The sequence below is a fragment of the Pelodiscus sinensis genome, chromosome 3 (assembly GCF_052426305.1).
Source record: "Pelodiscus sinensis isolate ZL-2025 chromosome 3, ASM5242630v1, whole genome shotgun sequence".
Classification (NCBI taxonomy): domain Eukaryota; kingdom Metazoa; phylum Chordata; order Testudines; family Trionychidae; genus Pelodiscus; species Pelodiscus sinensis.
In genome coordinates, this window is record NC_143054.1 from 20708212 (window position 1) to 20728128 (window position 19917).

Sequence of the window (19917 nt, forward strand, 5' to 3'; positions counted from 1 at the left end):
TGACCTATCTCACATGAGTGGCACTCAGGAGTGTACTGGCAATCAAAATAGGCCCGGGAAATGGGTTGAGAATGGCCCTCCCCATGACGTTACCCCTGCGTGCCCCTCAAGCCCTGCCCCCTGCATCATGTCCAGCATGCGGCGCAGGAGGTCGGGCTCTGCGTGCCACATACAGCGCGGACGTGGAGCCGCTCGGAGTGAGGGGCAACAGCGTGCGGACACGACGGCCTACTGGACAACAGCCCACCAGGAAATTCCCGGTATCCCGGCGGCCAGTCCATACCTGGTGGCACTGAGATTGATTAATGAGTGTTTTTGAAAAGCATGAAGACACTTTGGTGAAAGGCACTAGAGAAATGCAAACAACAATATGAACTTGAATAACTTAATCTAATTAAAAACCTAAGATTGCTGTTAGATTTGATAGCTAAACCCAGCAGTAGCAAATGGGTGGACCTAACCTAAACTCCATTGTTCCCAAATGGGAAAAGGGAAAACTGTGTTTCTGTATGTTTCTCCTCAACTATATTATTGCCTAGCCAGATATAAATAGCAGCTTGAACATCAATATGTCAGAAAAACTTAAAAAACAATGAACAGTTTGGCAGCATCTTAAAGACTTACAAAACATGTAGATAGTATCATGAGCTTTCGTGGGCACAACCCACTTTTTCAGGAAAAAGGAGTATTTGAAGAAGTGGGTTGTTCCCCCGAAAGCTCATGCTACCATCTACATGTTTTGTTATTCTGTAAGGTGCAGCAAGACTATTTGTTGTTTTTTAAGTTTTTCCAGTTTCAGGCTAACTCAGCTACCCCTCTGAAGCTTATCAATATGTTGGTGTAATGTTTGCTAAGATTTGATGCTTATTTCTGGTGATAGAAAATATTACCTCAAGTTAACTGAATTGCTCTTTAATTCTTTCATAACCATTATTAAGAGGAGAAATGGAGTCCCCTTTTCATCTGACTCTGCCCCCCACCCTTGGGTCTCTAGGGCAGAGCTGCCATCACAGTGGTGAGCAAACAGAAGTGCCCCAGAGGTGTTGGCAGGGGCACAGACTCTCCTCCCCTGCTCTGCTCTCCTCACCACAGCTCCCTGCCAGGCTGAGTTTCCAGGGGTTCATTTCAGCACCATCTGTCCTGCCCACAGCCTGTTCTGTGTGTCTCCACCCTACAGCTCCCCACACCAGGACAGGAAAATGAACAGCTTCCCCACCTGCAAGAAAACAGCCCTTTTCCCTTTTTTAAGTCGACTAATATCTAATGTAAGAACATAAGATCAGGGCTGACCTTAGGATTTATGGGGCTCTACGCAATACTATTATACTGGTGTCCCTATGCCTAATGGCTGCTTGGATGGGGGAGCGAGATGATTTTTAGAGATATGACTTTATAATCTTCAGCAACACAGTAATGAAATAGTTTTAAAGTAATTTAAAATTAAGGCTTTGTAGACAATCACAGTAAATACAGAAACTGACAGTAGGTACCTGCGGTTAGCAAATGCCTGTTAAATGGCTCCATTATCACTTGAATGGCTCTGTCGTAAGTTCAGTGTTTTGCTCATAGGTCTGCAGATTTTTTCAGTTTTAAGTTAACTAGATCCTTCCAGGAGGGAGCAGAGCTACAGAACAGGGGCTGGAAGAGTCAGGTGAGTGGACATTTAGACACAGTAGTGCCCCAAAATTCCAGGTGCCCTACACAGCTGTGTATTCTGTGTATGGGTAAGGACAGCTCTGCATCAGAATACAAAAATGGCCACAGTGGTCTAAAGGTCCCATACTGAAGGTCTATTTAGACCAGTATCCTGTCTTCCAACAGTGACCAAACCCAGGTAGCCCACAGGGAATTAACTTTTTAGAGTTAGTGCATAATCATGATTAGTCACTAATACCACCCTGTTACAACACCCTGGATAAATGCTGCATATTGTGTCAGAAACACAGAAAATAATTCCAAAAGCATCCAAGTGACCCATGATCCTAAGTCCTATTTTCAAAGGTGACTTGGGCACTCTGGGCCAGATTTTTAAATATTCAGATGTGCCTAGGAGGATCTGAAATCCGTGGGAGTTAGGTGTCTAGGAGCTTTTGAAAATCACACTAGGCACCAGCTGCATCTTTAGCGTATCAAAAAGAAGACTGAGAGGTCTTCACAAGGAGAAAACAGTGAGTGCTAACAGGCTGTTTAATCTAGAGGAAAAAGGCATAATAAGAACCTATGATGGGAAGCTGAAGCCAGACACATTTAAATTAAAAATAATGCAGATGTTATTAATGGTGTTGGAGGAAGCTACCAAGGGAAGTGGTGACTTCTCTGTCTCTTGATGTCTTCAAATCAGACTGGATAATTTCTGGTTGATTAGCCAAAAGACAAATTACATTTTAGTCAAGCACAAGTTAGTAGGTGCAATACAGAGGTAGCAGGGTGAAATGTAGTGGCCTCTGGTATACAGGAAGTCAGAACAGATGATCCAATGGTCTCTTCTGGGCTTAAACTTCTATGAATCTAAGAAATCAGGCTATAGCCCTAATGCACAATTGTAAATGATGAACCAAAATACCTTGAATTTTTCTGAGAGTCAGTGACAACAGTTGCACAGCAAGTGATGATAGTAATTTAATTTAACAGTGCCTACACCTTTTTCGTTTGAAGATCTCAAAGCTTTTCCCAAACAGATGAAGTCAGCTACTGTGAAGTAGATGCTGCTATTCCTATTATAGGTGCAAACTTCTAGCACCCTCAAATTTTGGCATTTCCTTACTTTTGAGTGTATGATTTTTAAACATTTATGTTCTTTTAATCTAGTTTGTTGTCTGTAATCACAATATAGACAACAACCCCCTTTGTCATGCAAGTACCCCTACTGTAAGATGTGGTGGATCTTTAAGATGCTGTGATAGGTTTTTATGAAGGTGAGCATGGAAATAATTATCAATAGCAAATTCCACAGATGGGAAGAAGCAACTTTAAAATAACAGCTCACTGAGATAGCTCACTTAAATGTTCTTGTTTTGATGCTCAGTATTCAGTGTCATAGAGAGGTGAAAATGTCAACTGGAGCTCAGAAAATCGAAAGTGATGATATGGTTGTCTCAGTTCACTTCTGTTTGTTTCTTTCCCTTCTGACTGCATTTCAGTTTATGCTATGAACATGGACTGACGGTGCAGGCAGGCTGGAGATATTAAAGAGGATATAAACATGAGAGCACAACAGGGCTTTAGATACCACAGGATATGAATATGGGTGTACAGCAGGGTTATGGAATATAAACATGGGAGTGTAGCAGGGTCACAAGCAGTAAACACGGGCTAAGAAAGACAATGCTGTATAAACATGAGGCATACAGCGGAATAAGAAGCCATCTGGGAATTCAGCTGAACTACAGAAGTTCCAAGATATAAACAGAGGAGTATAGTAGGGTCATTGGCTACTGCAGCTGAGCTAAGAAGGAGGATACTGTACAAATATTGAGATGTAACAGAATAAGAGACATGAGAGTACAGCAGAATGATAGATGTCACAAGACATAAATATGGGAATATACTCCCTCCCCCCGTCCTAGGTTATAAACATGGGACTACAGCATAGAATCCTAGGATATAGCATGAGTAGAGTTGTTAGATCCTGAATTTTTTGGGGGAGGCACCCAGAAGTTATATAAAACAAATTCTCTTTGTTAATAATTATGGTTTTTTGCCTGCATAAAGCAGAATTAAACATGGCTCCTTCTGTAGGTAGAGCAGATAAAAGTGAAAGAAGTGCTGTATTTACAGGAAATTCTAAACAAGGCTAACAAATTTGCTTAAAGAAGTTATTAACTTAGTATCTCCAGAATTTTATTGTCAGATCAATTTCATCTGTTCCTACTTCTGCTCTTAGAATTCATCTATTTGCACGTGAATTGTTTACTTGTCATAAGTTTTGATTTGACACTCACCGAAGTGAATAGAAAAAAACCCAACTTTGACTCCAGTGGGCAGTGTGGATTATGCCGATAGTAAGTTTATTATGAAAAGTTATATTATGCTCCTTGAACTATAACTTTTTCAAGATCACCACCTTGACACTGGAGATAGTAATGAATCCGAGTTATGGGAGTAACACATGGACAACAGTCATGTTCATCTGGAGGAGGGATGGAAATTATGTTCAACAAGAAGTTGTCAGATTTAGCAAACCAAAAGTGACGATACGGTTTTCTCAGTTCACTTCTATTTGTTCCCGTCTGACTGCATTTCAGTTTATGCTATGAACATAACATAAGTTTGTGCCCTTATTATAGCTAAAGTTCTCAAAAAGAGAACCACCATTTAAAATTTGCCTACAATTTATACAATGCTTAAAAAACAACCTATATAAAGGGTTTTTTTACTCTACAGATTTTTTTAAATTATTGCCTTCATCCTATTAAAGTCTATAGTACTTTCCTTAAAGGCTCTCATAGATACTCACCCAAACCAAAAGGAATAAAGTTACCAATGAGTGTTTTACAAAATAGTCATTGTATCTTATAAAAACACCACAATGACTGGAAAATGATGAAAAAATCATTCTTGTGTGATATCTTTAAAATTATCCAAGTAACTCAAAGAGTTTTTCATTACTTAGGGGCTATTTCGCTAGCCTTACTCTCACAGAATACTATCTTACTGCTCCAAGAAACATGACAAAATCAGACTCGATGTAGCCTACATGACTTATATGAAAAGTCCTAGGGACTTTAACAGAGAGTGCTAAGCTGTAGAATTATTTAGGAAGGATATCACTTTCTATTAGAGTTTGAGAATCATTTCCTCAAAATACCTAGTTCATGTCTATAAAGCCTGTTGGGTTTAATCCTAAATGTGATAGGACTTTTCCATAGACACCTAATCTTATACAAACTGCATAATCCTGCAACCTCTTGTTTATGTGGGTCACAGTCCCAAATAATCAGTAGGTCTAAATGAGTAAGCGTTTGCATAACTGAGACCACAGTAAGTCAGTGGCAGTGCAGGAAATGAAACTCAAGAGTTCTTAAAGAAAAGCCACTGCTTGAACCACTATATAAAATCCCCCTGCATGACATTTATTTATTTTATGTGACTACCAATAGAATGTTAAAAAAGGCTTACAGATGCACTTGATTGTATGTTTTATGGGACAACATCAGTCTAGCAACTGAAGTAACTGAGATGTGGCTAAATCAGGAAACTGACCAGGAATTTAAGCCGGAGAATACATATTGTTTATGGGAAAGAGAGACTTTGCAAGGAAGAAAAGATGTGGCAATTCTTGGGGGTGGAAAGACATCATAATGTCTGTGTAACGGACAGTTTGTGCAATCTGTCTAGGGAGGTAGAAACCATCTGAGTTAAGAAGTAAAATACACTAGATAACCAAAACAATCCCAGGAGAGTATTATGAACTGGCTCCAGAGGGAGGCACAAATGGGTATTACAACATGTTTCTGTAAACATGAGAGAACTGTGAAAAGCTAAAACACAGATCATAAAAGGGTTTGATACATGACTGTCCTCTCTCACTGAGGGATGGCAAACACTTGGGACATAATCCAAACCCAGCTGAATTACTTTTTTAAAACATGCACAAGCTCTGCAAAACATGTTAGTAATCATTGGGATGGTATATTTGTTTCCCCACTGACAATTGCTTAGCATGAAGTGAACTATTTTTTTTAATTTGTATTTGTTTGTGGTTACTAAAAATATGTATATTGCCAGCCAGAATGATTTGTTTAGATTGAATAGCCAGCCAGGGTAAGATTACGAAAGGGGCTTTATTCCTGCAGCCCTGGACACCAGGCTAAGGGTCCTGGGATGCAGCCACTACAGTACAGCGTGTATGTGTTGAAGCACTGCCTGGAATGGGGAGGATGGGGAGAAGCAGCTCTGTGTGCTGCAGTTTCCTCTTCCAGCCTCCCTCAGGCTGGAACTGTGTCACTAATGGTGCTCAACAGCAAGCTCCACCCCCACTACTCCCATTGGCCAGGAATTGAGGCCAATGGGAGCAGCTGGGGGCAATGCCCACAAGTGCAGGGCTGTTCAGAGCCTGCTGTTCCCCCTCCAGAAACGGTGCCAGGTAAGCATCCCAATCCCCTGCACCTTTCCGCACCCTCCTTCCCTCCCAGACCCTGCACCCCCAGCACACTCCTGAGTTCACCTCCCACTCCCAGCCAGTTCTAGCACCTACATCCTGTCCAGACACTGCACCCACATCCTAGTTTGCTCCTGCACCCTAATTCCCACTCAGACCCTGTGTTCCCACCCTGCTCCCAGGCAGCCCCCTCTTGCACACTGAACCCCTCATTTTTGGCCCACCAAGAGCCATGGGGCAACCACAAAATATACTAGCCCTGGGCCCCCCAAAAAGTTAATCTGGCCCTGTACACAGCCCAGTTGACTAGCTAATCATGCTGTCAACTTGCATGATTTTATTGTGAGTTTCACAACTTGTGTTGTTATTCTTAAAGCCCCACCTCCTGGAGTCAAGTAATTTCATGAGACTCTCAGGCAAAAATAAAAATAAAAAATCTTTTCATCTTGAACATATGAGCAGATTATATGGCAAATCTGAACAAAATTTTAAAAGTGTATGCCTAAAATGACACATAATATAGGACAAGTATGAGCCTGAGATGATTGTTATGGTGGAAATATAAATACTTGGGAGGAAAAAAATGAGGGGTTTTATTGGAAATGTTAATGGGATGGTAAATATGGGCCAGATTTTCAGTGGGGGATAAATCCAGTGAAGGCAACAAGTTACATCAGTTTACACAAGCTTAGGATCAGTCCCAATGGTTATTTTTTATTGAAATATTTACATAGCACAAATAAAAAGTAACTTAAGATGTGGTTTTTGTGGCATCAGAAGGATGTGAGACAAATCTGACATCTTCATACAGTTCCAAGTTATAAAAATATATTTTGCTGACCTTACTGTTAGGGGACTTTGAACCGAGATTTTTATTCTGAATTCTCCCCTCACAAAATAAAACAATTTCACATGTCTCTTTATAGTCTCTAAGTTCATTGGAGCTTGTTCTGTGTAATGTTGGCACTACTGGAGCTGTTAAAACCATTGTGTAATGGAGTGAGATCACAGAATATCTTAGTTCATGCTGCCTGCACTATCTTGCCTGGCTGATGGTTAATCACAGTTAAAACATTAAGGAACAAATCACGTAGGATTAGAGGATTGATTTGTACAGTGGTAGAAAATTGAGGCATTCAGCTAATCTTTAAAAATAAAATACTAAATTCATCTTCAGTGAACATCAGTGCAGCTTTATTGCCTTCACCATGGCACCATTTGGCCCAACAGTTTGTAGAGAAATCAGGTTTTTGTTGTATATATTTGCTAATTATTTAGGCATGTAATGAACAAGACAATGGCAGTGTAAAGATTTCAAATGCAGTATTTGGACTTTGAATGTTAAATGGAAGATTTCACCATATTCTTGGGCTCTGACCTTTTATCTTGAGCATGATGACTGCCAGATTAAAGAATCTCAGACAACCAGTAACAATCATCCATGGTGGAATTTTCCTTTCAAGTGGCTAGCTGACCTTTTTTTTAATCTCATATTAAAAGGCTATCAGCATGCAAGTCATGAACAGCAAACAGCTTAGGTCCTTGTTTTGTGCACTCAAGAAAGCATGTGTAGAAGTCAGTGGGTTGTCCCAGTCCATTTATTTACATAGAGGCTCAGGAATGCAATATGGAAATGAATAGAGCATATTTTTCTATCCTTCTTCTAGGCCCAGGGTATTATGTGCTTTGTACTGGGTATAGACAGGGATACAACTTTTATGGTTCATTTGTTTTTTTAACCACTGTGAAAAACTCGAGACCCACATGTGCAACAGACGTGATTTATCAGGAGCTGAATGCATTTAGCTTGGTAAAGTGACAACTAATGGGTTATGATAACAGTTTACAAACAGTTTACAACCTATGGAACTCCTTGCCAGAGGATGTTGCGAAGGCCAGGACTTTAACAGGGCTCAAAAAAGAACTAGATAAATTCATGTCCATCAATGTCAGGATGGGTAGGAACGGTGCCCATAGCCTCTGTCAAAAGTTGGGAATGTGTGACAGTGGAGGGATCACTTGAAGATTACCTGTTCTGTTCATTCCTTTTGGAGCACCTGGCATAGGTCACTGTTGGAAGACAGTATATTGGGCTAGATGGACCTATGGTCTGACCCACTATGGTCGTTCTTATGTTCTAAATATTTGGAGGCTGTTAACATTGTAATGTTTTAATGCCATGTCTTATTTTGTTTGCTTGCATAGTTATAACCTGTAGGCAGCAGCTGCACCTCAGAATAAGTAATTCGGTCAGAGACAACAGATTTTTCTAGTAATTGCTTAGGACAGCTGTAAGGGGAAGGATGCAAATATCCTACATACAATGGCTTATTTAAACAGTGTCTGTTGCTGGTAAAACAATAACTGTTCCTACTTGGTGAGGGCAGCCCATTAGAGGATGTGGGCTCCTCATGACTAGTACCTGGGGTATCTCTCTGCCCAGCCTCGGCTAGAGACAAATAGGAATTTATATGTTACCAGGCGTGGTTCTGCACTGGCTCTCAGTCCAATCTCTTCAGCTTCCCCCCAGATTCTACACAGGATCTGACCCACTCCTGATAAAACCATCAGTCTGTTCACACAAGATTGTGAGTGCTGCATACCTTTCCTCAGCAATTTCCCCTGTATTCAGTTTTTTGGATAGCCATGGGTCAGTTTCTTCCTGGGTCAAGGTCTTTGCATACAGTTCTGCCTCCTCCCACACTGTCTGGGGCGTGGGGATGTGCCTGTATGTTGATCCTGAAGGGTCATAGTTCTGCAGGGAAGGCGTTGGCAAGAACGGTAGTTTCCTGTTTACCTGATTCATCGCATCTGTAAAATTATGATAACTCTGACATGTAAACTTCTGAGGGACACTGTAAGCAAGGATGAGTAAATATTTGTGAAGTGATTTAGAAATGGCAATTCCAGTGCTGAGCAGTATTATCTTGCATGAAAACTGGTTCTGAGAAGCTGGCAGCCTTCTTTAGAGTGCAACAAATTTCAGAAAAGCATCCTGAAATCTTCCATCCCCAGACTTTTGGATGCTTGCCTCTCTGCTAATTAATATCAGTGGGCTGGTGCACTGCCGCAACATGATAGTGCTTTTTCTAGAGAGAAAAAGCGGAAAAAGCCTTCTAGCATATTGTTCTAGCATATATAGGAAGCCTGCAGGGTAGATGTTGTAATCTATACAGAGGAAATCTGCTGTAAATTACAAAAAAGGATTTCAGGACTGGATCCTGATGTCATTGTAGAAGCTAGAACAAAATCAGAAAACCTTTCAATCTATTTATCAACATTTCTGCAGATGTTTTCATTTTAAAGAGAGGGAATGAATAAATATTGAATAAAGAAGGTTAATCTCTATCCAGTGTCTTTAAAATAAGAGTTTTTAAAAATCAATGTAGACTCATTGACTCTTGCCAATTCTTCCTTACTTAGAGACATTTGTACTATAGACAGCAACTGGCATTATGAGTTAGTTGGAAACAGAACAAAAAGGCTAGGTCATCTATTGTATTTGACAGCAGTTATATTAAAGGAGACTCAATTCTTGTTGGCATTGAGATATACCTAGGCACCCAGCAACCTTCTGTTTTTTGATAAAAGATGCAAGATGCAAAAGGATAATTGGAGAGTACTGCTTATCCCTATGCAGAAATACTAAGAAATTCTTGGAATAGTATGATGTGAACTATCAGCCCATTTTTGCTATTTCCACAATTCAAAGAGTTTCTCACTGTGTTGTATTTTTTAAAAAATTATTCACTGAAAGAGCACAGTACAAAAGACCTTGGTGCCTCGGTTTGTCCATCTCTAGAATGGGTGAAAAAGAAATCCTGATTTGGCTTGTAACACACTGTGAGGTCTCTGGCAGTACAGAGTTTATCTGTAAAGGGCTAAATTAGCAGTCACCTTTAAAAGTGGCACCTTGTAGTTAGGCTTCTGTGTCCATATTCAGAGATGTAGCCGTGTTAGTCTGGTCTTGCTGAAACAAAAGACAGGATAAGCCATCTTGTTAGTCTTTAAAGTGCTGCATAGTCCTGCCTTTCATATTCAGACACATAAGCAAAGACTCAATCTTGTATCTTAACTTTATCTGCAGATGCTTCAGTTTTTCTAGTTGTAAAATCAACAGTAATAGCAATGTATGTCTCAGGAGTGTTATTAGTAAAGCTTAGCAAAATTTTTCAGATATATAATAGTTTGCTAAAAATTTTAAAACCCTCAAAATATATTTCTAATTTTGGATCAAACAAAATGTTTTGCTCATCTGAAAATATGTTTTTAAATGTTTTTGTTTTGAAGAAAAAACTAAAAGCTTTTTGTTTGGTGTTGACCCAAGCTACTTAAAAAATTTGTTTTGGCAAACTACTGAAAAACTGGTTATTCACATAGCTCTACTTTTCAGGCTTTAACTGTGGAGGTAGCAGTCTCAACTCCTCCTGTAAGCTTGAGTTCAGTTTTGCAATTTACCATGTTTTGTAACCAACTGATGCAAAATAAAATCACAATTTTTTCTCTCTCTCTGTCATTATTTGAAAGACAAACTGCTCTAAAAAGATGCTTAGTTCCAGCCTGGGAGTGTTTTTTCTTCTTTCACACTACTCTCCTAAATTCCTAAAGCCATAGATGAGAAAGCCATGAATCCAATTAAGAAAAATGCTGGGAAAGATAAAGTGTTGTTTGAATGTGAGATGATGAGAGAGCCAGGAAAGATGAGTTACATGCAGGGCTTAGCTAACCAACCTAGCTGTAATTGTTATCTGAGTCTGCTGGATTTTTCACTAATGATGCTGCAATACTGGTTTGGGTTCTGTTTTCTGCTCTCAGGGTTCACAGTGTGAGCAGGTCTGCACAAGTTCTTCCCTTATTGCCTTGGTATCATGAAAAATAAAACCTTGGTTAAAAAAAAACCAAGGAGACAAAGTAACGAGGCCAGAGCTGGAGAAAACACTTGGCTCAATAATTTAGCATGGGGCAAAGATACAAAGAATCAACAACAGTCCTAGCTTTCATTCCTATCCATTCCGGATGGTCTCTAGGCTCAGCTTTTAATGGCTGCTTCTTATTTGACCAACAGGGAGAACTGAGCACGGCGGGGGCGGGGGGGGGGGGGGGGAGGGTTTGACATAAAAGAGAGTCTCTCTCACTTGCTCTAACGTGCATGCTGAGGAACCTGAAGGTGTAGTAAAGGCAGGTTGGGGAGAGAGTGTACTTTCAAGACACTATCTTACAGTCTCCTTGCTTGTTTTTTTTTTTTTGCACGCTGCTCACCAGTGGCCCCTTGGCATAGGAGTTAACCTCACTTTAGAATCCTTTACACTCACAGGCCATATTCTGACATGATGCTTCAGGGAAGTGGTCATGTCAATGGTGAGAGATGCTTGTGATTGTAACTAAGAAAATCTGGGGTATAGTGCATCAGCTTGATTATGTGCTACACTTGGCCCCATTGAATTGAGAGGGGTTGCATGCATGTATTGAGGACAGGTATTAGCCTTTAAATCACAATTTAAACTCCTTGTTGACTTAGTCTAGATTCTTCTACCTTTGAATTTGATCCATATTATTTAAAGAGGCAATACTTTTGCAGCTGCCATCCTGACTTACACTGGGGATTGAATCAGGGACCTTCAGAGCTGACATACAGATCTCAAGTCCATACAACTTGAGAGCCAGACTAAAATCAAGAAAAAAGGTAAAATGGACACACATCTTCTGTGGACTGGGCTAGGAGAAAAAAATGCAGCACAGATTGGTTAGTGGATTTGCTATACTTTCCGCTGGACAGAAGAAGTTTGCCCCAAGTATGTGAGTCTGTAAACTGGGTATATTTTGGTGGGACACTACTGAAAATATCCAATTCATGATGAACTGCTGAGAATCAGGGCAGTCACAGTCATTGTTCCCTTTAATTTTTCCCATCTATATGTGGAATAAATTTTGTTGTGTGCACCAAGTCATGTGCAAATGTGCACCAACAGTGAAACACATGCTGCCAGCTGCTGCCAGCTGTGGGCACTCTGCTAATCTGCTGGGCGGCATTTGAGTCTCTCCTGCGTGGCCATCCAATCACTCAGCTTAAAAGGAACACTAGTCCCAGCCCAAGACTGGTGGTCCTCCACTTACAAGGCACACCTAACCAGTCAAAAAGAAAACTTCTGTTTCATCACACTGGCTAACAAGAAATCATAGAAGCAATTTCCTCAGATACTCCAGTTCCCTTATAGCACCACCAGGAACATTGTTTATAGAGATGAGTGGTTATGAAAACCAACCTCATCAAATAAAAGGTTCTTCTGATGCCAAAGGATCAGCCACATGTCCAAGTTAATAATGTAACTCAGACCTTACCCAAAACCATGCCATTGCCAATTCTTTAGTATCTAAAATCTAAAGGTCTATTCATAAAGGAAAGAAATAGAAGTGAAAGTTAAAATTGATAAAAAACCCAAATACATACAACAATTGCAAAGTCCTTGGTTTAGGCATATATCAGCATTGGAATAAACTGCTGGCTCAAGTTAAGTTTCTGGCTACTTCCAAATCATTCACAGGACCTCAGTCCCTTTGTTAGAATGCTCCCACTGGTATAAGTCCAGAGTCCAGATGCTCATCAGATACGAATCAGCATCTCCCCAGGACCATGATTACTCAATTACCCCTCGATGGGCCATTCAAATTAAATAGTCCCATCATAATACACTGGCCAAATGCTCCACTACTGCTACCCAGAATCAAACACATTGAAATACAAGTGCACGGACAAAGCACATAACTTCAAGTACATATGTGATGCATATACAGAGAACCTAACCATAAGCAGCAAATCATAACCTTTTCATAGACACCTCGCTTGGCACACTTTGTACAAGATTCACTGCAAATATATAATAGTGATCGCAACATGATCTACAGACCCATCGGCATTGGATATGGGGGAATGTAACACACACTGACCTGTAAGTTATGCTAACAGCATCCTGAGAAGCAAACTGGGCCCTTTGGACTATGCTACGGGCTCTTCCTCAGCATTTCAGAACTCTTGCAGCTCAGCCTAGGAACCACTCCATCCCTACAGTATTTAGAAATTTGATGGTGGGGAGCGGAAAGTGCTTTCCTATTTAACATCCAGGGCAGCCAATCTACAGAGAGGCAGAGAACAGCAGGTGCCTCCAAGGAGAATGAGTATCCCACTGCCCAGAAATAGCTGTCATCCAAGGTTGCTGCTGGGCTTGGGGCTTGGAAATAGGGAAAAAGTGTAATTAAACAAACGAGGGGGCTTTCCCCCCTGCTCACTATGCTCACCAACCCCCCCTCTCTGGGAGTAGGAAGCCCCAGCTCTCCCCCGGCCACCAGGGAAGGCAGCCCTGGCCTGTCCCCTCCCCACTCCAGCCACCCAGAGGCCAGCACCAGCTCTCTACCCCCAGCCACCAGGGTGGGAGGGGAGGACTGAGGCCACACCAACCCCAGCTCTGTCCCCCCTTGGCCATCGGGGGCCCAAGGCTGTGCCACTCCTGGCTCTCTCCCACCCTGGGCCTCCAGGGAGGGACGAGGCTGCTGCAGCTCCAGCATTACCTCCTCCTTCCAGCCACACCAGCCCCAGCTCTCTCACTCCGGCCACTGAGTGGGGGGCCAGGCTGAGGCCATGCCAGCCCCAGCTCTCTTCCACTGGCTGCCAGGAAGGAAGGGCGATAGGCCATGGCCTCACCAGCCCCAGCTCTCTCCCTCCAACCATGGGCATGGGGGAGGGAGGGAGAGGGAGAAGGAGGTAGGCCGCACCATGGCATCCTCACCTCCCGAGCACTTGTGGAAGGAGAAGGGGGAGGGAGGAAGGGGGCAGTTGGGATGCAGAATAACATGATAATGTCACTCTGTCATCCCACAGAGGGAAAAAATTATATATAGAGAGAAAGATGCACACACAAACATATAGGCTGTGTCTACATTGGCATCCCTTTCCGGAAATTCCTTGACATTCCTTGAAAGTAAGAATAAGGGATCCTCTGGAAAAGGGCTTATTTTCCGGAGAATCGCATCTAGACTGGCGCTTTTCTCCGGCAAAAACCCCGAGCCGGAAAAAAGTGGCAGCCATGTAAATGCAAATGCTGCGGGGGATATTTAAATCCCCCGTGGACTTGCAATTCCGAAGTGTCTCATTAGCATCCTTTTTCCAGAAAGGGATGCCAATGTAGACACAGCCATAGAATATATTATTTTAGATGAACATAGATAGATAGATAGATAGATAGATAGATAGATAGATAGATAGATAGATAGATACCAATCAACGAATTAATTCTCAAATACACCTTTGTGGCAGTCAAATAGCATCCCCGTTTTGCAGAATGGGAAATTAAAGCAGAGAGATTAAATAGTTGGTCCAGTGTAGTGCACAGGAACCTTGTTGTCTTCAGGATTATATTTCAGAGGGTTTAGAATTTTATACTGGTGCTCAGTTCCCTAGCCCAGTGTTTCCCAATTTCATTTGGCCACAGAACCCTTTTAAACTCGAAAGAATTTTGTGGAACCCTTAATAACGGTCTTATATATGGAGCTGCACAAGTAGACCACAAATAAGTAAAGATAATAATAAATAAATGCTAAACAAGGTCATGAGATCAACACAAATTAAAATCGTTTTCAATAAAATTGATATATGCTTAAATATTACTTTTTTTTTTAATTATAAAATGTTATTGTAATGGAATTTTCTTGAGGAACCCTTATTTTTACTTCACGGATCCCCGGGGTTCTGTAGAACACCATTTGGGAAAGACTGTTCTAGCCTATGTCTCGTTCATGTAATATGCAATCTGTTGCAATTAAAGAAGAAGAAAAAGAGGACAAACTAGTAACAGTAGTTTCAGCCCTCAGAGTTTGCTGTCTCAAAGCAGGAATGGTACAATACACTTATACTTCTAGAGTTATAGAAATAATATAGGACTGCAAAGGACCTTGAGAGGTCATTTGGTCCATCCCTATATGCTCAAACAGGATTAAATACACCTACACCAGCCCTGGCAGGTGTTGTCTAACTCTAACCTCTTCTTAAAAATCTCCAGTGACAGAAATTCCACAGTCTCCCTTGATAACACAGTTCAGTGCTTAACTACCCTTCTAACTAGAACATTTTTCCTAGTAGCCAGCAGTTCTCAAACTGTGGGATAGGACCCAATTTTAAAGGGGTCAACAAGGCTGGAGTTAGACTGGTTGGAACTGAAACCGAAGCTCAAACCCCACCTCCTGGGGGCTGAAGCCCAAGGACTGAAGTCCTGGGAGTAGAGCTATAGTTACACACCCCTCATCTGAGGCTGAAGCCCTTAGGTTTCTGCTTTGACCCCCTCCACACACACCCCACCTGGGGTGGTAAGGCATGGGCTTTGCCCCCCCTGCCAGTGAAAGCAGTACTCTGAGGGGCTTTGGTACCCCCTCTTGGGCTCGTATAACAATTTTTGTTCTTATAACAGGGTCACGGTACAATGAAATTTAAGAACCACTAATCTAAATCTCTCTTGCTGCAGTATTTCTCTCATTGCTCTTATTTTAGCCATTACACATTGCTTGGATAGAGGTTGGGATGCAAATCAAAGCAACATACGAGTCCTTTACCCACCCCAGGAAACAGTAAATTCATCTGCTTGAATCTTGACGGGATGTCTCTCAAAAATATGCTCTAATTCAAACACAAAGTACTAGCCTTGGTTGTGTTCACTTACATAGTAGAAAAGAATAATTCCTTCCTCTGCATGAATGGCTGGGCAACATTTTATGTCCTGTTTTATACAAGAGGTCAGACTAAATGATCATATTGATCTCAGGGTCTGGTCTTAAGACCTATGATTCACAGCAGGCCTTAGTGCCCAGCTGGCTAAAGTCACATGTCAATTATGGTAGAGGATGCAGAGAAAGAGGAGGAATATAATATATTGTGTTTGTAATTGCTTTGGGAAGATGCATCCTTCATTGCTGCCAGTGAGAAAGGAATGGGCCTTCCTGCAAATCTAGGCAGAGGGAATTTCAATTGGAGTTAGCTTTGCCTGAATAAGAGCTTGAGGTGTCATTCCTGCTTCAATTGACTTAATTCCTTTTTGGAGTTGTTTCCAAGTTTGCAATAAAGTGGTGACCACTTAAGGACAATGGGCAGAAGGAATATAAAAATCCAGGCTTGACTTGGTAAACCTCTGAGGGTATGTCTACCCTACACAGCTTTTAGTGACCCAGCTCCTGACCCTCAGAGACCAAGTTCGGGCTTTGGAGGCCAGGGTGGCTGAACTGGAGGAACTAAGGGAGGTAGAGAGGTATGTTGATGAGGCTTTCCGGGACACTAGTACCGTCCCACCTCCAGTCTGACAGCCCCAGCGCTGTTAAGGAGGATGAAAGGCTCAGGGGAAGAGAGCAGTCAATGGGAGCAGAGGGAAACCATCCCATAGTTGGGACCCTCCTTCCAAAGGATGTTATGGTATCCTCTCGCACTGAGGACACCTCTCCGGGGGAGGGAACATCAGTTGTTAGGAAGAGGCAGGAGTTAGTAGTGGGTGATTCGATCATTAGAAACATAGATAGCTGGGTTTGCGATGACCGGGAAAACCATAAGGTGACTTGCCTACCTGGTGCGAAGGTTGCGGATCTCTCGAGACGTCTAGATAGACTTATGAGTAGTGCTGGGGAGGAGCTGTGGTCATGGTATATGTAGGTACCAATGACATAGGAAAGGGTAGGAGAGTTGTCCTGGAGGCCAAATTTAGGCTGCTAGGAAGGAGACTAAAATCCAGGACCTCTATGGTGACATTCTCAGAAATGCTTCCTGTTCCATGTGCAGGGCCAGGTAGGCAGGCAGAACTTCAGAGTCTCAATGCATGGATGAGACGATGGTGTAGGGAGGAGGGGTTTAGATTGATTAGGAACTGGGAACACTTTTGGGAGAGGGGGAGCCTATACAGGAAGCATGGGATCCACCTAAACCAAGGTGGATCCAGACTGCTGGCACTAAACATTAAAAAGGTCGTAGAGCAGTTTATAAACTAAGAGATGGGGGAAAGCCAATTGATTTGGAGGAGCACGTGGATTGGATGGAGACTTCTCTTAGAGGAGAGTCCATTGATGGAGATTCTCTAGGTTTTAATCAGAAAGAGAGGAGGGGAGATAATAAAGTATGTGCTAGATCAGATAAGAAACAATCACATATACAAGAATCTAATACATCAGGGAAGGACAGACAAATAAACAGTGGCAATTTTTTAAAGTGCTTCTACACAAATGCTAGAAGTCTAAATAATAAGATGGGTGAACTAGAGTACTTCATATTAAAGGAGGAGATTGACATAATAGGCATCACAGAAACCTGGTAAAATGAGGACAATCAGTGGGACACAATCATACGGGGATATAAAATATATCAGAAGAACAGAATAGGTCATGCGGGCGGCGGCGTGGCACTATATGTGAAAGATAATGTAAATCAAATGAAGTAAAAGTCTTAAATGAATCAACATGTTCCGTAGAATCACTATGGATAGTAATTCCATGCTCTAATAAGAATATAGCAGTAGGGATATATTATTGACCACCTGACCAAGACAGTGATAGTGACGTTGAAATGCTAAGGGAGATTACAGAGGCTATCAAAATAAAAAACTCAATAATAATGGGGGATTTCAATTATCCCCATATTGACTGGGTACGTGTCACCTCAGAACGAGATGCAGAGATAAAATTTCTCAATGCCTTAAATTACTGCTTCTTGGAACATCTGGTACAGGAACCCACAAGGGGAGAGGCAATTCTCTATTTAGTCCTGAGTGGAGCGCAGGATCGGGTCCAGGAGGTAACTATTACAGGACCACTTGGGAATAGTGACCATAATATAATAACATTTAACATTCGTTTGGTGGGAAGAACACCTCAGAAGTCCAACACTCTGGCATTTAATTTCAAAAAGGGGAATTACGCAAAAATGAGGAAATTAAACAGAAATTAAAAGGTACAGTGACTAGAATAATATCTCTACAAGCTGCACGGAAACTTTTTAAAGACACCATAATAGAGGCCCAACTTAAATGTATACCCCAAATTAAAAAACATAGTAAGAGACCTAAAAAAGAGACACCGTGGCTTAACAGCCGTGTAAAAGAAGAGATAAAAAGTCATCTTTTAAAAAGTGGAAGTCCAATCCTAGTGAGGTAAATAGAAAGGAACATAAACACTGCCAAATTAAGTGTAAAAATGTAATAAGAAAAGCCAAAAAAGATTTTGAGGAACACTAGCCAAAAACTAAAAAAGTAATAGCAAAACGTTTTTTAAGTACATTAGAAGCAGGAAGCCTGCTAAAAAAAACCGTGGGGCCCCTGGACGATCGAGATACAAAAGGAGCAATCAAGGACGATAAAGCCATTGCGGAGAGACTAAATGATTTCTTTGCTTCAGTCTTCATGGCTGAGGATGTTAGGGAGATTCCCAAACCTGCACCATCCTTTGTGGGTGATGAATCTGAGGAACTGTCCCAGATTGAAGTGTCATTAGAGGAGGTTTTGGAACAAATAGAAAAACTTAACAGTAACAAATCACCGGGACTGGATGGCATTTACCCAAGGGTTCTGAAAGAACGCAAATGTGAAACTGCGGAACTATTAACTGTGGTTTGTAACCTATCCTTTAAATCAGCTTCTGTACCCAAGAACTGGAAGACAGCTAACATAATGCCAATATTTAAAAAGGGCTCTAGAGGCGACCTGGCAATTACAGACAGGTAAGTCAAATGTCAGTACCGGGCAAATTAGTTGAAACAATAGTAAAAAATAAAATTGTCAGACACGTAGAAGAACATAATTTGTTGGGCAAAAGTCAACATGGTTTCTGTAAAGGGAAATCATGTCTTACTAATCTATTAGAGTTCTTTGAAGGGGTTAACAGACATGTGGACAAGGGGATCCTGTAGATACATAGTATACTTAGATTTCCAGAAAGCCTTTGACAAGGTCCCTCACCAAAGGCTCTTGTGTAAATTAGGTTGTCATGGCATAAGAGGGAAGATCCTTCTATGGATTGAGAACTGGTTAAAAGATAAGAAACAAACGGTAGGAATAAATGGTACATTTTCAGAATGGAGAGGTGTAACTAGTGGTGTTCCTGAAGGGTCAGTCCTAGGACCAATCCTATTCAACTTATACGATCTAGAGAAAGGGGTAAGCAGTGAGGTGGCAAAGTTTGTGGATGATACTAAACTGTTCAAGATAGTCAAGACCAAAGCAGACTGTGAAGAACTTCAAAAAGATCTCACCAAACTGAGTGATTGGGCAACAAAATGGCAAATGCAATTTAATGTGGATAAGTGTAAAGTAATGCACATTGGAAAAAATAACCCCAACTATACATACAATATGATGGAGGCTAATTTAGCTACAACTAATCAGGAAAGAGATCTTGGAGTTATCGTGGATAGTTCTCTGAAAACATCCACGCAGTGTGCAGCGGCAGTCAAAAAAGCAAATAGGATGCTAGGAATTATTAAAAAAGGGATAGAAAATAAGACGAAGAATATGTTACTGCCCCTATTTAAAACTATAGTATGCCCACATCTTGAATACTGTGTACGGATGTGGTCTCCTCACCTCAAAAAAGATATTTTGGCATTAGAAAATGTTCAGAATAGAGCAACTAAAATTATTAGGGTTTTGGAACGGGTCCCATATGAGGAGAGGCTAAAGAGACTGGGACTTTTCAGTTTAGAAAAAGAAGAGACTGAGGGGGGATATGATAGAGGTATATACAATTATGAGTAGTGTGGAGAGGGTGAATAAGGAAAAGTTATTTACTTGTTCCCATAATATAAG